The sequence below is a fragment of the Lolium perenne genome, chromosome 1 (assembly GCF_019359855.2).
Source record: "Lolium perenne isolate Kyuss_39 chromosome 1, Kyuss_2.0, whole genome shotgun sequence".
Taxonomy (NCBI): domain Eukaryota; kingdom Viridiplantae; phylum Streptophyta; class Magnoliopsida; order Poales; family Poaceae; genus Lolium; species Lolium perenne.
The window spans coordinates 178,414,993-178,428,063 of record NC_067244.2 but is presented as its reverse complement, the minus strand read 5'-3'; positions in this window follow the sequence as shown (position 1 = coordinate 178,428,063).

Here is a 13,071-nt window from a genome sequence, read left to right as displayed (position 1 = left end):
CCACACGCCAGTCCTGGACAGCAAAGCACTTTTCTGGCGCTGTTGCTACTGCTCACATTTATTCATACCACCTGTATTTCACTATCTCTTCGCCGAACTAGTGCACCTATTAGGTGTGTTGGGGACACAAGAGACTTCTTGCTTTGTGGTTGCAGGGTTGCATGAGAGGGATATCTTTGACCTCTTCCTCCCTGAGTTCGATAAACCTTGGGTGATCCACTTAAGGGAAACTTGTTGCTGTTCTACAAACCTCTGTTCTTCGAGGCCCAACACTGTCTACAAGAATAGAAGCACCCGTAGACATCAACCGCCACATCAAAGTTTAACACGTGATCCTAGTAGTTATTGCTAGTTTAGTACTATTATTCAGATGTGTGTAATAATTGTTGTTCACCATATGTATTAACCGCTTATTTATGGTTGAGTTTTAGGATAGTTGTGATAACTTTTATGTTCATATGAGTTTTATGATAGTTGTAGTTGTTACAGATAGAGGTATCGGTAGTTCAGTCCTATACCGGTAGAAGTTCAGATATGTGCTGATAGAAGTCCTAGTTACATACGATGTATTACTTGCGCAACAATGTACCTCCCCTATATATTAATGAGATCTGAGACTCGGTGATTATCCGAGTAGACGCATAATTCTACCTGATCATTAGATTTTACAGTAGCTACATGCAATTCGTGATTCTTCAAGGTCCTAATATGACACGATGTATAACATTCACATGTTTTTATCTTATTGAATTTTCAGAATAGTTAACTTACTTTTGTATTAACTCTACTGAATTTAGGTCATCCCTTGCTACTATAGACCGTATTTCCTTAAGAAGTATGGTGTCCAGACCTCCCACAGGACAACTTTTGAAGCTGCACTTAGAACCAAAGATGGCCATGCATTTGTTGTTAATGTTACCAACAGAGCTGGCAGAACCTATATCAACGGAAGATTTTGGAACGAATTTGCTAGAGTGTACAATTTTAAGGTTGGCATGGAGTTAATTTTCAGAGTTAACTCATCTGGTCAGGATACTCTTGTAATAACTGGAACTGAACCACTAATCCATCCAGGTAATTTTCCACCTTTGGACATAATGATTGATCATATTAATTATTCCATCTTATGTCAGTTATTTTAATTATGTAGCTTACTACCAGTTGTCTCGTACGAAGCGTGACATTGTTGACTCGCTCAGTACTACTGATGGAACAATGATAAATTGGAGGATGATGCATACCGTCATTCTTCAGGTGGACAACTTGGACTACCTTGTTGAGTACCACAATGCTGGAGATTATGATCAAGGAGCACTAGTTGTCCCAATGCTGCATACTCTGAATTGGACAAACAGCGAAAATTACAACAAACACGTGGTAAGCAGTAGATCATATCATTTCATTAACTTTGCGAGCTACATTACGTACAAGTGTTAACTAAACTATGTCTCTACTGTTGGAACAGAAAATCCCTAGCCATTTGGTTCCTAAAGATATGGAACAATATGGTGCAATCAGTATTGTGTGCCATCCCAGTACTTTGGTGCGTGCGTCCTACGTAATTTCTTCTGACGATGGTCGTCTCTGCGTCAGTGGGTGGAAGGAGTTCATGGACAAGGAAAAGCACCTTCAGATGGGTGACAAGATGCTGTTCTTGCTTTACCTGGGAAATGCAGGGGTTTACTTGTTTGCTACCCATGTGCCTGAAATCGATCTGGAGTAACTAGTCAGTGATTCATGGTGCCCGTGTGTCCAACTATGCAGCCCCTTTAGGTTTAAATTAAGTTGTAAGACTTTATGCGATTGTCGATTTTGCTTCTGTTAAAACAATATTTAGTCATATCGTGCTGCTGGTTGTAATCGTGTCAAGTGTCGATTAATTAAAACCATTGTCAAAGTTATGTTACCGACATGTTGGCTTTTCTTATATCTGTCCATATTTTAGCTTATATTAATTTGCTCTTAAACCCTTCTGGATAATTGAATGACAAGTTCGAGATCGTAAACATCTAAATAAGAACATTTCAAATGTTTGGAACAAAACAAATAGTTGTATGCATTACATGTTTCTATCAATCTACATCACTATCTTCTTCTGAAGTTTTTCCCTCGTCATCATGTATGTTCTCTTCCAATATTAGACTATCTTCCTCATTCTCTAGTTCATCTTCGCTCATATCCATGTCAACATTGGGACTATCTTCCTCATTCTCTAGTTCACGAATTGTACGAGCATCATGAATATGTACAACTTCATCAAAGACACGATGATCATCCTCCTCTCTCGCTCCACCTCTGCTTCCTCGTCTAGGTCGACAACATCATGAAATGTATGGTCAATCGAACCTTCATCCTCCCGGTATGCGTCTTCATTCTCGTACAAATGCATCATCGTTACCATCTTCTAATTCTGGAACGTCGTACACGTGTCTATGGCTGAACTTCTGCACCACTTTCCACGGATCACCAAACTTTGTATCCTCCAAATAGAAGCATGTTTCAGCTTGACTGGCCAATATGAATGGTGAATTCTTGAACCATAGGACAGAAGTGTTAACGCTTTTAAAATAACCATCATCTTTTATCTTGGAACCCCTGCCCGCAAGGTCGAACCGATGCCGCAACGAAACAAGTACACGGACCTGTCACCGTGCTTGTTAGTCCCGTACTGCAGTTCAAGAACTTCTTGCAGAACACCATAGAACTCGGTCTCATCTGCATCACCAAAAGATCCCTTAGTCACTACGCCTGAATTTTGAGTCTTCAGGTCTTTATCCCGAGTAAGCGTGCGAAACCTCGCACCCTTTACGTAGCAACCAGCGTATACTACTACACGCCGGTCTGGCCCAAAGAGCCGAGACTTCAAATCTTCTGATGCATTGTCCAACTGTCTCACATGGTTTGCAAACCAACCTGCAAACTCTCTCTGAACCGTCTCCTCGATGTCACGCACACCCCTACCTCCCAATTCTTGTCGGAATTCACTGAAACATAGAAAAAACACATATGAAATACAGGACAATTATGTCTGCAACATTCAGAAGTTGTTATTAAAGTGAAGCTAACTACTTACTTGATATAACGTTCTACATCGTCACAGTTGTTCAGCACATACCAAACCATTTTGTCAAATTCCTTGTCAAAATGTTTCAAAATGGATTTCCCAAGACCTTTAGCTCCAACTGAAAATACTTCCATCTCGTCACGATCAGGTTTTCTCCGTATGTCTTGGTTCCTATCATCTTTGTTAAATCTTGTTTATGTGCCATCCTTGAAAAATCTAGAGCAAAAAATCAAACACTCATCAACAATGTAGCCCTCTGCGATAGAACCTTCTGGCCTTGCTTTGTTACGGACCGTAGACTTTAGATAACCTAATCTTCTCTCAACTGGATACATCCAACCATAATGAACAGGACCCCTCAAAAGAGCCTCGTCAGGAAGATGAATAGCTAAGTGCACCATTACATCAAAAAAAAAGCTGCGGGGAAGAGCTTCTCAAGTTTGCATAGGATCACAACAATTTCAACCTTCAATCGATTCAGCACATCAACTTTCAGGGTTTTGGCACACAGCTCCCTAAAAAATCTTCCTAGCTCTGCAATAGCCACATACATTTCCTTAGATGCAATTCCCTTGAGCCCAGCCGGCCAACACTCGCTGTAGAAGTATGTGGCAATCATGCGTCTTCATACCGGTAACCTTACAACCAACAATATTCACACATCTTCCCCAGTTTGTACAATAACCATCTGGGAACCTAGTGTTTGCCAAATACCTACACAAATGTCTCTTCTGTTCCTTCGAAAGCGTCAACGGTGCAGGGGGCTTCGCATAAGTTACTGTTGCATCATCATCATCCTTCACAATTTTCTTCAACCAATACTTCTCCCAGATTTTGAATTTCTTCAAATCAATTCTAGCACTAACAGTGTCCTTATTCCTGCCCTCAAGTTCAAGTAGTGTACCAACAATATTGTCACATATGTTCTTCTCAATATGCATCACATCTAAGTTGTGAGCTAACTTAAGTTCTGGCCAGTACGGTAGATGATGTAAGCTGACTTTCAGGTGCCATGTTGGTTCACCGGGTACAGTTGCACGCTTCCGCTTTCTACTTATTGGATTTTTCCCATGTTCAAAATCCTTAACCCTTTCTACCTTCTCAGCTACCTCTTTGGGTGTGTACTTCCTTGGTGGATCTCTGGTCTCAGTTTTACCATTGAAAAGTCTGCTTCTCCTGTATGGGTGACCTTTATCAAGAAATCGCTGATGCCCAATATATCCAATTTTGTTTTTCAAAGATTCATAGCAAGGATTCTCATCGCAATGCACACACGCATGAAATCCTCTTGTGCTTCGGCCTGACATAGTGGCATATCCAGGATAATCATGAATAGACCAAAGAAACGCACAATGCAATGGGAAATATTCCTCTGTGCATGCATCAAATGTCTGCACACCACTCCATAGCTGCATCATATCTTTTATCAGTGGCTGCATAAATACATGAAAATCTTTCCCTGGGGAATACTTTCCGGGGATTAGCAATGCCATCATGTAATTCGATTGGTCCATGCACATCCATGGTGGGAAGTTGTAAGGAATGACAAAAACAGGCCACATACTGTAAGGATTACTCATACTTCCAAAGGGACTGAAGCCGTCTGTGGCAAAACCTAGTCTTATGTTACGAGGATCTTTAGCAAACCAATGAAACTTGGCATCAAAGTGCTTCCATGCCTCACCATCAGCAGGGTGCCTCAGTACATTGGGCTCAACAACCCTCTTCTCTTTGTGCCATCTAGTATGTGTCGACATTTCCTTTTTAACAAATAGTCTTTGCAACCTTTTAATTATAGGAAAGTACCTTAACACCTTGTGAGGGATTTTCTTTTTTGCAGTAGGGTCTCTATATCTTGATAATCCACAAACATGGCCGTGCGTATCGTCCTTGTGATCTCCCCAAAATAAAGAACAATCAAACTTGCATGCATGAATTGTCTCATAACCAAGCCCAACATCAGAAAGAACACTCTTAGCACCAGCATATGATTTGGGAAAGTCCACACGTGGCAAAGCTGTACGTAAAAGCTGAAGTAAGAGATCAAATCCTCTGTTTGTTATCCGGCTGTATGATTTGACATGAAGGATCTTAATAATGAACGACAACCTAGTGAAAGTGGTGCATCCCTCATGAAGTTCTTTTTTGGCTGACTCAATTAGATTAGCATAAATATTTGGCAGGTTAGGACCTTTATTTCCAGACTTCTGCAGTTCATCGATCATACTAGACGAATCATCAACATAACAATCACCATTGTCTTCCTCTTCATCATTGTCACTATCATACGCACCATCATCGTTTCTATCCCGCCCTTCGTCATCACTAAAACCTTCCCCATGTCTAGTCCATCTTGTATACGTCATGGACATACCTGAACAATTGCAGTGATCCTCGACTGTTTTTATATCCTGACGTATCAGATTTAGGCAGTCCTTGCAAGGGCACAAGATTGGTTCATCTGTATTGTCCAAGTGTTCTCGCGCAAACTTGATGAAATCCCTAACACCTGCCATGTACTTTGTTGTGAACTTCTGGGTGCCATCAGTTATCCAACTTCGATCCATTGCCTACAATTCAGTTAAGAATATGCGAACGTTCTTCAGAACAGATCTTGACAACTGATTAAAAAATCTAGACCTAGCGAACAATCAGGAGAACTCACCGATGATGCGTCTCGCCGCCTCCACAATGGAGCCTTCACGGATTTCTTCTCACCTCGACGAGAACCCTAGTCGATTCGACTGTTAGCAAGATCACCTAGATAGGCCGTGTCTGCTAGCGGTGCGACTTAAACGAGGCACCCGCGGCCGACATAAATATTAATAAGGAAATTATTATGTTGTAACATCTACATCACACTATTGAAATAAATATGTAGAATAGACTAGTTACGGATCCAGATCAAAACTCCATATCTACCTTAGCGGTAACACTCCACGTCGGTCACGTCAAAGCCCTGGTTCGATTCTTCCAAAACACAATTTTTACTTAATTAAATATGTTCCTGACAAGTGGGTCACGCATGATATATAAAACTAATAACATTTAATAAAGTAACTTAGTATTATTTACCTGCTATGTGGGTCCGTTGTATATGCAAATCACGGTTTACATACACCACGATCTTTGATTTCGTCACCTATTAACAGACACGATGGAAGCCCTTCCCTGTTGGGTAATGGGTGACGATTTTTTGTTGACGAAAAATCATACCGTCAAGCATTACCTTAAATGCATGACGGAAGATGAATTCGTCACCTATAAGGACACATCCATGACGGTATGCATTTTTGTCACCAAGGTTTTCGTGAACAAATATCCCATTTCTTGTAGTGTATTTTCGTTTTTGTTATTTTCATTCTCTGAATAAATTCATGCTTATGTGGGAGAGAGACACGCTCCGCTCGTTCATATGAACACTGGTGTTCTTAACTTTACTTTTAGTGTTCATGACGAAGGTTGAACTGCTTCGTTCATCATTATTATGGTTGGAAACAGAAAATGCTGCATGTGGTAATTGGTATAATGTCTTGAATAATTTGATACTTGGCAATTGTTGTGCTCATATAGATCATGTTTAAGCTCTTGCATCATGTACTTTGCACCTATTAATGAAGAACTACATAGAGCTTGTTAAAATTTGGTTTGCATGATTGGTCTCTCTAGAGTCTAGATATTTTCTGGTGAGGTGTTTGAACAACAAGGAAGACAATGTAGAGTCTTATAATGCTTGCAATATGTTCTTATGTAAGTTTTGCTGTACCGATTCATACTTGAGTTTGCTTCAAACAACCTTGCTAGCCAAAGCCTTGTATTGAGAGGGAATTCTTCTCGTGCATCCAAATCCTTGAGCCAAAAACTATGTCATTTGTGTCCACCATACCTACCTACTACATGGTATTTTTCTGCCATTCCAAAGTAAATTGCTTGAGTGCTACCTTTAAAATTTCATTCCTTTGTCTTTGCAATATATAGCTCATGGGAAAATATCTTAAAAAACTATTGTGGTATTGAATATGTACTTATGTATCTTATTTCTTATAAGTTGCTTGTTGAGCGGTAACCATGTTCCTGGGGACGCCATCAACTATCACACTTTTGTTGAATATCATGTGAGTTGATATGCATGTTCGTCTTGTCTGAAGTAAGGGTGATTTATCATGATTAAATGGTTTGAGTATGCATATTGTTAGAGAAGAACATTGGGCCGCTAACTAAATCCATGATCCATGGTGGAAGTTTCAGTTTGGACATCAATCCTCAATCTCTTATGAGAATATTATCTGTTGTTGAATGCTTATGCGTTAAAGAGGAGTCCATTATCTGTTGTCTATGTTGTCCCGGTATGGATGTCTAAGTTGAGAATAATTAAAAGCGAGAAATCCAATGCGAGCTTTCTCCTTAGACCTTTGTACAGGCGGCATAGAGGTACCCCTTTGTGACACTTGGTTGAAACATATGTTATGCAATGATAATCCATGTAAATCCAAGCTAATTAGGACAAGGTGCGGGCACTATTGGTAATCTATGCATGAGGCTTGCAACTTATAGGATGTCTTATAAATAACACATATGCTTTATTACTACCGTTGACAAAATTGTTTCTATGTTTTCTAAATAAAAGCTCTAGCACAAATATAGTAATCCATGCTTCCCTCTGCGAAGGGCCTTTCTCTTACTCTATGTTGAGTCAGTTTACCTACTTCTTTCTATCTTAGAAGCAAACACTTGTGTCAACAGTGCATTGATTCCTACATATTTTCTTATTTGCACTTATTATATTACTTTGTGTTGACAATTATCCATGAGATATGCATGTTGAAAGTTGAAAGCAACCGCTGAAACTTATATCTTTCTTTGTGTTGTTTCAAAGATTTCTACTATGAATTTATTGCTTTATGAGTTAACACTTATGCAAGACTTATTGATGCTTGTCTTGAAAGTGCTATTCATGAAAAGTCTTTGCTATATGATTCAGTTGTTTAATCATTGTCTTTACCATTGCTTCGAATCGCTGCATTCATCTCATATGCTTACAATAGTATTGATCAAGATTATGATAGCATGTCACTTCAGAAATTATCTTTGTTATCGTTTACCTACTCGAGGGCGAGTAGGAACTAAGCTTGGGGATGCTTGATACGTCTCAAACGTATCTATAATTTCTTATGTTCCATGCTAGTTTTATGACAATACCTACATGTTTTGTTCACACTTTATATCGTTTTGATGCATTTTCCGGCACTAACCTATTGACAAATGCCGAAGAGCCAGTTCCTGTTTTCTGCTGTTTTTGGTTTCAGAAATCCGACAAAGGAAATATTCTCGGAATTGGACGAAATCAAGGCCCACGATCTTATATTTCACGGAAGCTTCCAGAGCACCGAAGAGGGGCCAAAGGGGAGCCAGGGGGCCCCACCCCACAAGGCGGCGCGGCCAAGGGGGGGCGCCCCCCTACTGTGTGGGACCCAAAGGACCCTTCCGACTCCGCCTCTTCGCCTATTTAAGCCCTGGTGACCTAAACTTTGATACGGATAAGCCACGATAAGGAAAACCTTCCAGAGCCGCCGCCATCGCGAAGCCAAGATTCGGGGGACAAAGTCTCTGTTCCGGCACGCCGCCGGGACGGGGAAGTGCCCCCGGAAGGCATCTCCATCAACACCACCGCCATCTTCATCGCCGCTGCTGTCTCCTATGATGAGGAGGGAGTAGTTCTCCCCCGAGGCTAAGGGCTATACCGGTAGCTATGTGGTTAATCTCTCTCCCATGTACTTCAATACAATGATCTCATGAGCTGCCTTACATAATTGAGATTCATATGATGAGCTTTGCATCACTATTCATCTATGTGCTACTCTAGCGATGTTATTAAAGTACTCTATTCCTCCTCCATGATGTAATGTTGAAAGTGTGTGCATCATGTAGTACTTGGCATAGGTTATGATTGTAATCTCTTGTAGATTATGGAGTTAACTATTACTATGATAGTATTGATGCGATCTATCCCCCCTTTCATAGCCTGATGGTGACAGTGTGCATGCTATGTTAGTACTCGGTATATATTGCAATGGTCTATTATGCACTCTAAGGTTACTTAAATATGAACACCGAATGTTGTGGCGCTTGTTTACTCCGGCTTGAGGGAGCTCTTGTAGCCCTACACAATGAATGGTGTTTGTTATCCAACAAGAGAGTGTAGAGAAAGTAGCATTTATTTATTCAGTTATGTGATCAATGTTGAGAGAGTCCACTAGTGAAAGTATGATCCCTAGGCCTTGTTTCCAAACATCGAATCTCCGTTTATTTACTGTTCTACTGCATGTTTACTTGCTGCCATATTTATTTCAGATTGTTATTACCACTCACATTCATCCAAATTACTTGTATTTCACTATCTCTTCGCCGAACTAGTGCACCTATACATCTGACAAGTGTATTAGGTGTGTTGGGGACACAAGAGACTTCTTGTATCGTAATTGCAGTGTTGCTTGAGAGGGATATCTTTGACCTCTACCTCCCTGAGTTCGATAAACCTTGGGTGATTCACTTAAGGGAAACTTGTTGCTATTCTACAAACCTCTGCTCTTGGAGGCCCAACACTGTCTACAGGAATAGAAGCCAACAGTAGACAACAGTCAACTGCATGCCAACGGCTCGCGCCTTGGTCAACGTGAAATCCAGCCGTTGGGTCCTCCACGTGTCTCCGTGACGGGTGGACACCGACTGTCATACGCCGAATGGCAAATGACGACTGGCCAACGCCGACTGTCATACGGCGACTGGCCAATCAACCTTTGGCGATTGGAGACTAGGACTGAGCCTGAAGCTTCGTTTTCTAGGAGCCCGATGACGACTCACATTGCTCCATCGCGTCGCTTCTTCCAGACTTGCCTCGAATCCACGCTCCATCATCATCGCGCTCGGGGACTACTGATGGGGATACACCCTAAGGGGGTGTGTCACCAGTCCCACTCTCCATGGAGGTGAAGGCCCAAGAAGGCTGCCAGTCGCCCGAGCGACTGGGTGGCTGGGCCCTGCAGCGACCAGGCCGCAATCCCCGGATGGGCCGACTAGACGAAGGCCTGCGCGACTGGAGACGGGGATTACTTGCGAGAACGGTAGCAATCCCGGATTAGTAGCAACTGATACGATTCAGAATTATCCTCATGTAACCCTAGATCAGGGGTGCCTATATAAACCCCCGAGCTAAACCCTAGAAGACACCTCATCAGAGATCCAATCTCTCCCTTGTAGCTCTTGGCGTAGCCGCCGACTGAGCCCCCCATTGTAGTTCTCCACTGAGTAATAGATCTAGCAGGTGGTAGGCCTTTTACTCTCCGGAGGGGCTGAACCTAGGTAAAACCTTGCGTCTTGTGCACCTCGTTCCACAGATGGCTATGTTCCCTTGCCCCCTGTTGACGCGTAAAGCACACGCCCGTTGGGAACCCCAAGTGGAAGGTGTGATGCGTACAGCAGCAAGTTTCCCTCAGTAAGAAACCAAGGTTTATCGAACCAGTAGGAGTCAAGGAGCACATGAAGGTTGTTGGTGACGGAGTGTAGTGCGGCGCAACACCAGGGATTCCGGCGCCAACGTGGAACCTGCACAACACAATCCAAATACTTTGCCCCAACTTAACAGTGAGGTTGTCAATCTCACCGGCTTGTTGTAAACAAAGGATTAAATGTATGGTGTGGAAAATGATGTTTGTATGCGAAGAACAGTAAAGAACAATGTTTGCAGTAGATTGTATTCAGATGTAAAAGAATGGACCGGGGTCCACAGTTCACTAGTGGTGTCTCTCCAATAAGAAATAGCATGTTGGTTGAACAAATTACAGTTGGGCAATTGACAAATAGAGAGGGCATAACAATGCACATACATATCATGATGACTACTATGAGATTTAATCAGGGCATTACAACAAAGTACATAGACCGCTATCCAGCATGCATCTATGCCTAAAAAGTCCACCTTCGGGTTAGCATCCGCACCCCTTCCATTATTAAGTTGCAAACAACAGACAATTGCATTAAGTATGGTGCGTAATTTAATCAACACAAATATCCTTAGACAAAGCATTGATGTTTTATCCCTAGTGGCAACAGCACATCCACAACCTTAGAACTTTCTGTCACTGTCCCAGATTTAATGGAGGCATGAACCCACTATCGAGCATAAATACTCCCTCTTGGAGTTACAAGTATCAACTTGGCCAGAGCCTCTACTAGCAACGGAGAGCATGCAAGATCATAAACAACACATATATGATAGATTGATAATCAACTTGACATAGTATTCCATATTCATCGGATCCCAACAAACACAACATGTAGCATTACAAATAGATGATCTTGATCATGATAGGCAGCTCACAAGATCTAACATGATGGCACAATGAGGAGAAGACAACCATCTAGCTACTGCTATGGACCCATAGTCCAGGGGTGAACTACTCACACATCAATTCGGAGGCGATCATGGTGATGAAGAGTCCTCCGGGAGATGATTCCCCTCTCCGGCAGGGTGCCGGAGGCGATCTCCTGAATCCCCCGAGATGGGATTGGCGGCGGCGGCGTCTCTGGAAGGTTTTTCGTATCGTGGCTCTCGGTACTAGGGTTTTCGCAACGAAGGCTTTAAGTAGGCGGAAGGGTAGGGTTGGAGGCGTCACGAGGGGCCCAAACACTAGGGCGGCGCGGGCCCCTCCTTGGCCGCGCCGCCTTGGTGTGTCACCACCTCGTGGCCCCACTTTGTATCCTCTTCGGTCTTCTGGAAGATCCGTGGAAAAATAAGACCCTGGGCATTGATTTCGTCCAATTCCGAGAATATTTCCTTTGTAGGATTTCTGAAACCAAAAATAGCAGAAAACAGCAACTGGCTCTTCGGCATCTTGTCAATAGGTTAGTGCCGGAAAATGCATAATAATGACATAAAGTGTGTATAAAACATGTGAGTATCATCATAAAAGTAGCATGGAACATAAGAAATTATAGATACGTTTGAGACGTATCAAGCATCCCCAAGCTTAGTTCCTACTCGCCCTCGAGTAGGTAAATGATAACAAAGATAATTTCTGAAGTGACATGCTATCATAATCTTGATCAATACTATTGTAAAGCATATGAGCTGAGATCAAATTATTCAAAGCAAATGTCTATAGCTGATATAAGAGATGATAATGCAAGAGTTAAACAAGCTAAAAGTTTTCATGAACTATTGCTTTAAAGACATGAAACCGTACAAAGTTCATTAAAGATGTTTTAAGTATCCAGCGTAGAAGTTCTATCCTTCATTCCAAGCATCAAGTAAATTTTCACAACATAGAAGGATTCAGTCAAGTAAAAATAAACATGAACGTCATGAATCAACTGTTTCGAAGCCTACTCAACCGGTGAGCGCAAGCATTTGGTATTGGCACCAGGATGTTATGGCAAAAAGAACGTTAATGGGGGTTTGGAAGGCCAATGAAAGAAAGTCTCACAAAGCTATAAGTGATCATTAGACAAGAGGAAGTCTTATAATCGAAGCTATGCAAGGAGTAGTGATTGCCATGCAACGGATGCACATAGAGCTATATGTGTATGAAAGCTCTCCAATGGAACTAGTGGGGGTGCATCCAACTTGGTTGCTCATGAAGACCTAGAGCACTTTTGAGGAAGCTCGTCATTGGAATATACAACCCAAGTTCTATAGTGTAAATTCCCCACATAGTTATACTAGTAAAACATGAAAAGTCTCTCATGTGGAGTGTAGGTGCTAAACACGAGCACAAATGATGACTATGAATACTGCAGGTGCTAAAACATGAGCACAAGTGTGGATAAAAGATAGTAATGTTGCCCCCTTTTTCTTTCTATTTTTTTTTTCTTTCTATTTTTTTCTTTTTATGTTTCTCTTTTTGATGGCCTCCATGGCTCTTTTCACTTTTAGGGGCAACATCCTAATATGACAACACACTTTTTGGTACAAATAACTCATAATGAATAAAACATGATGTATAAAACTG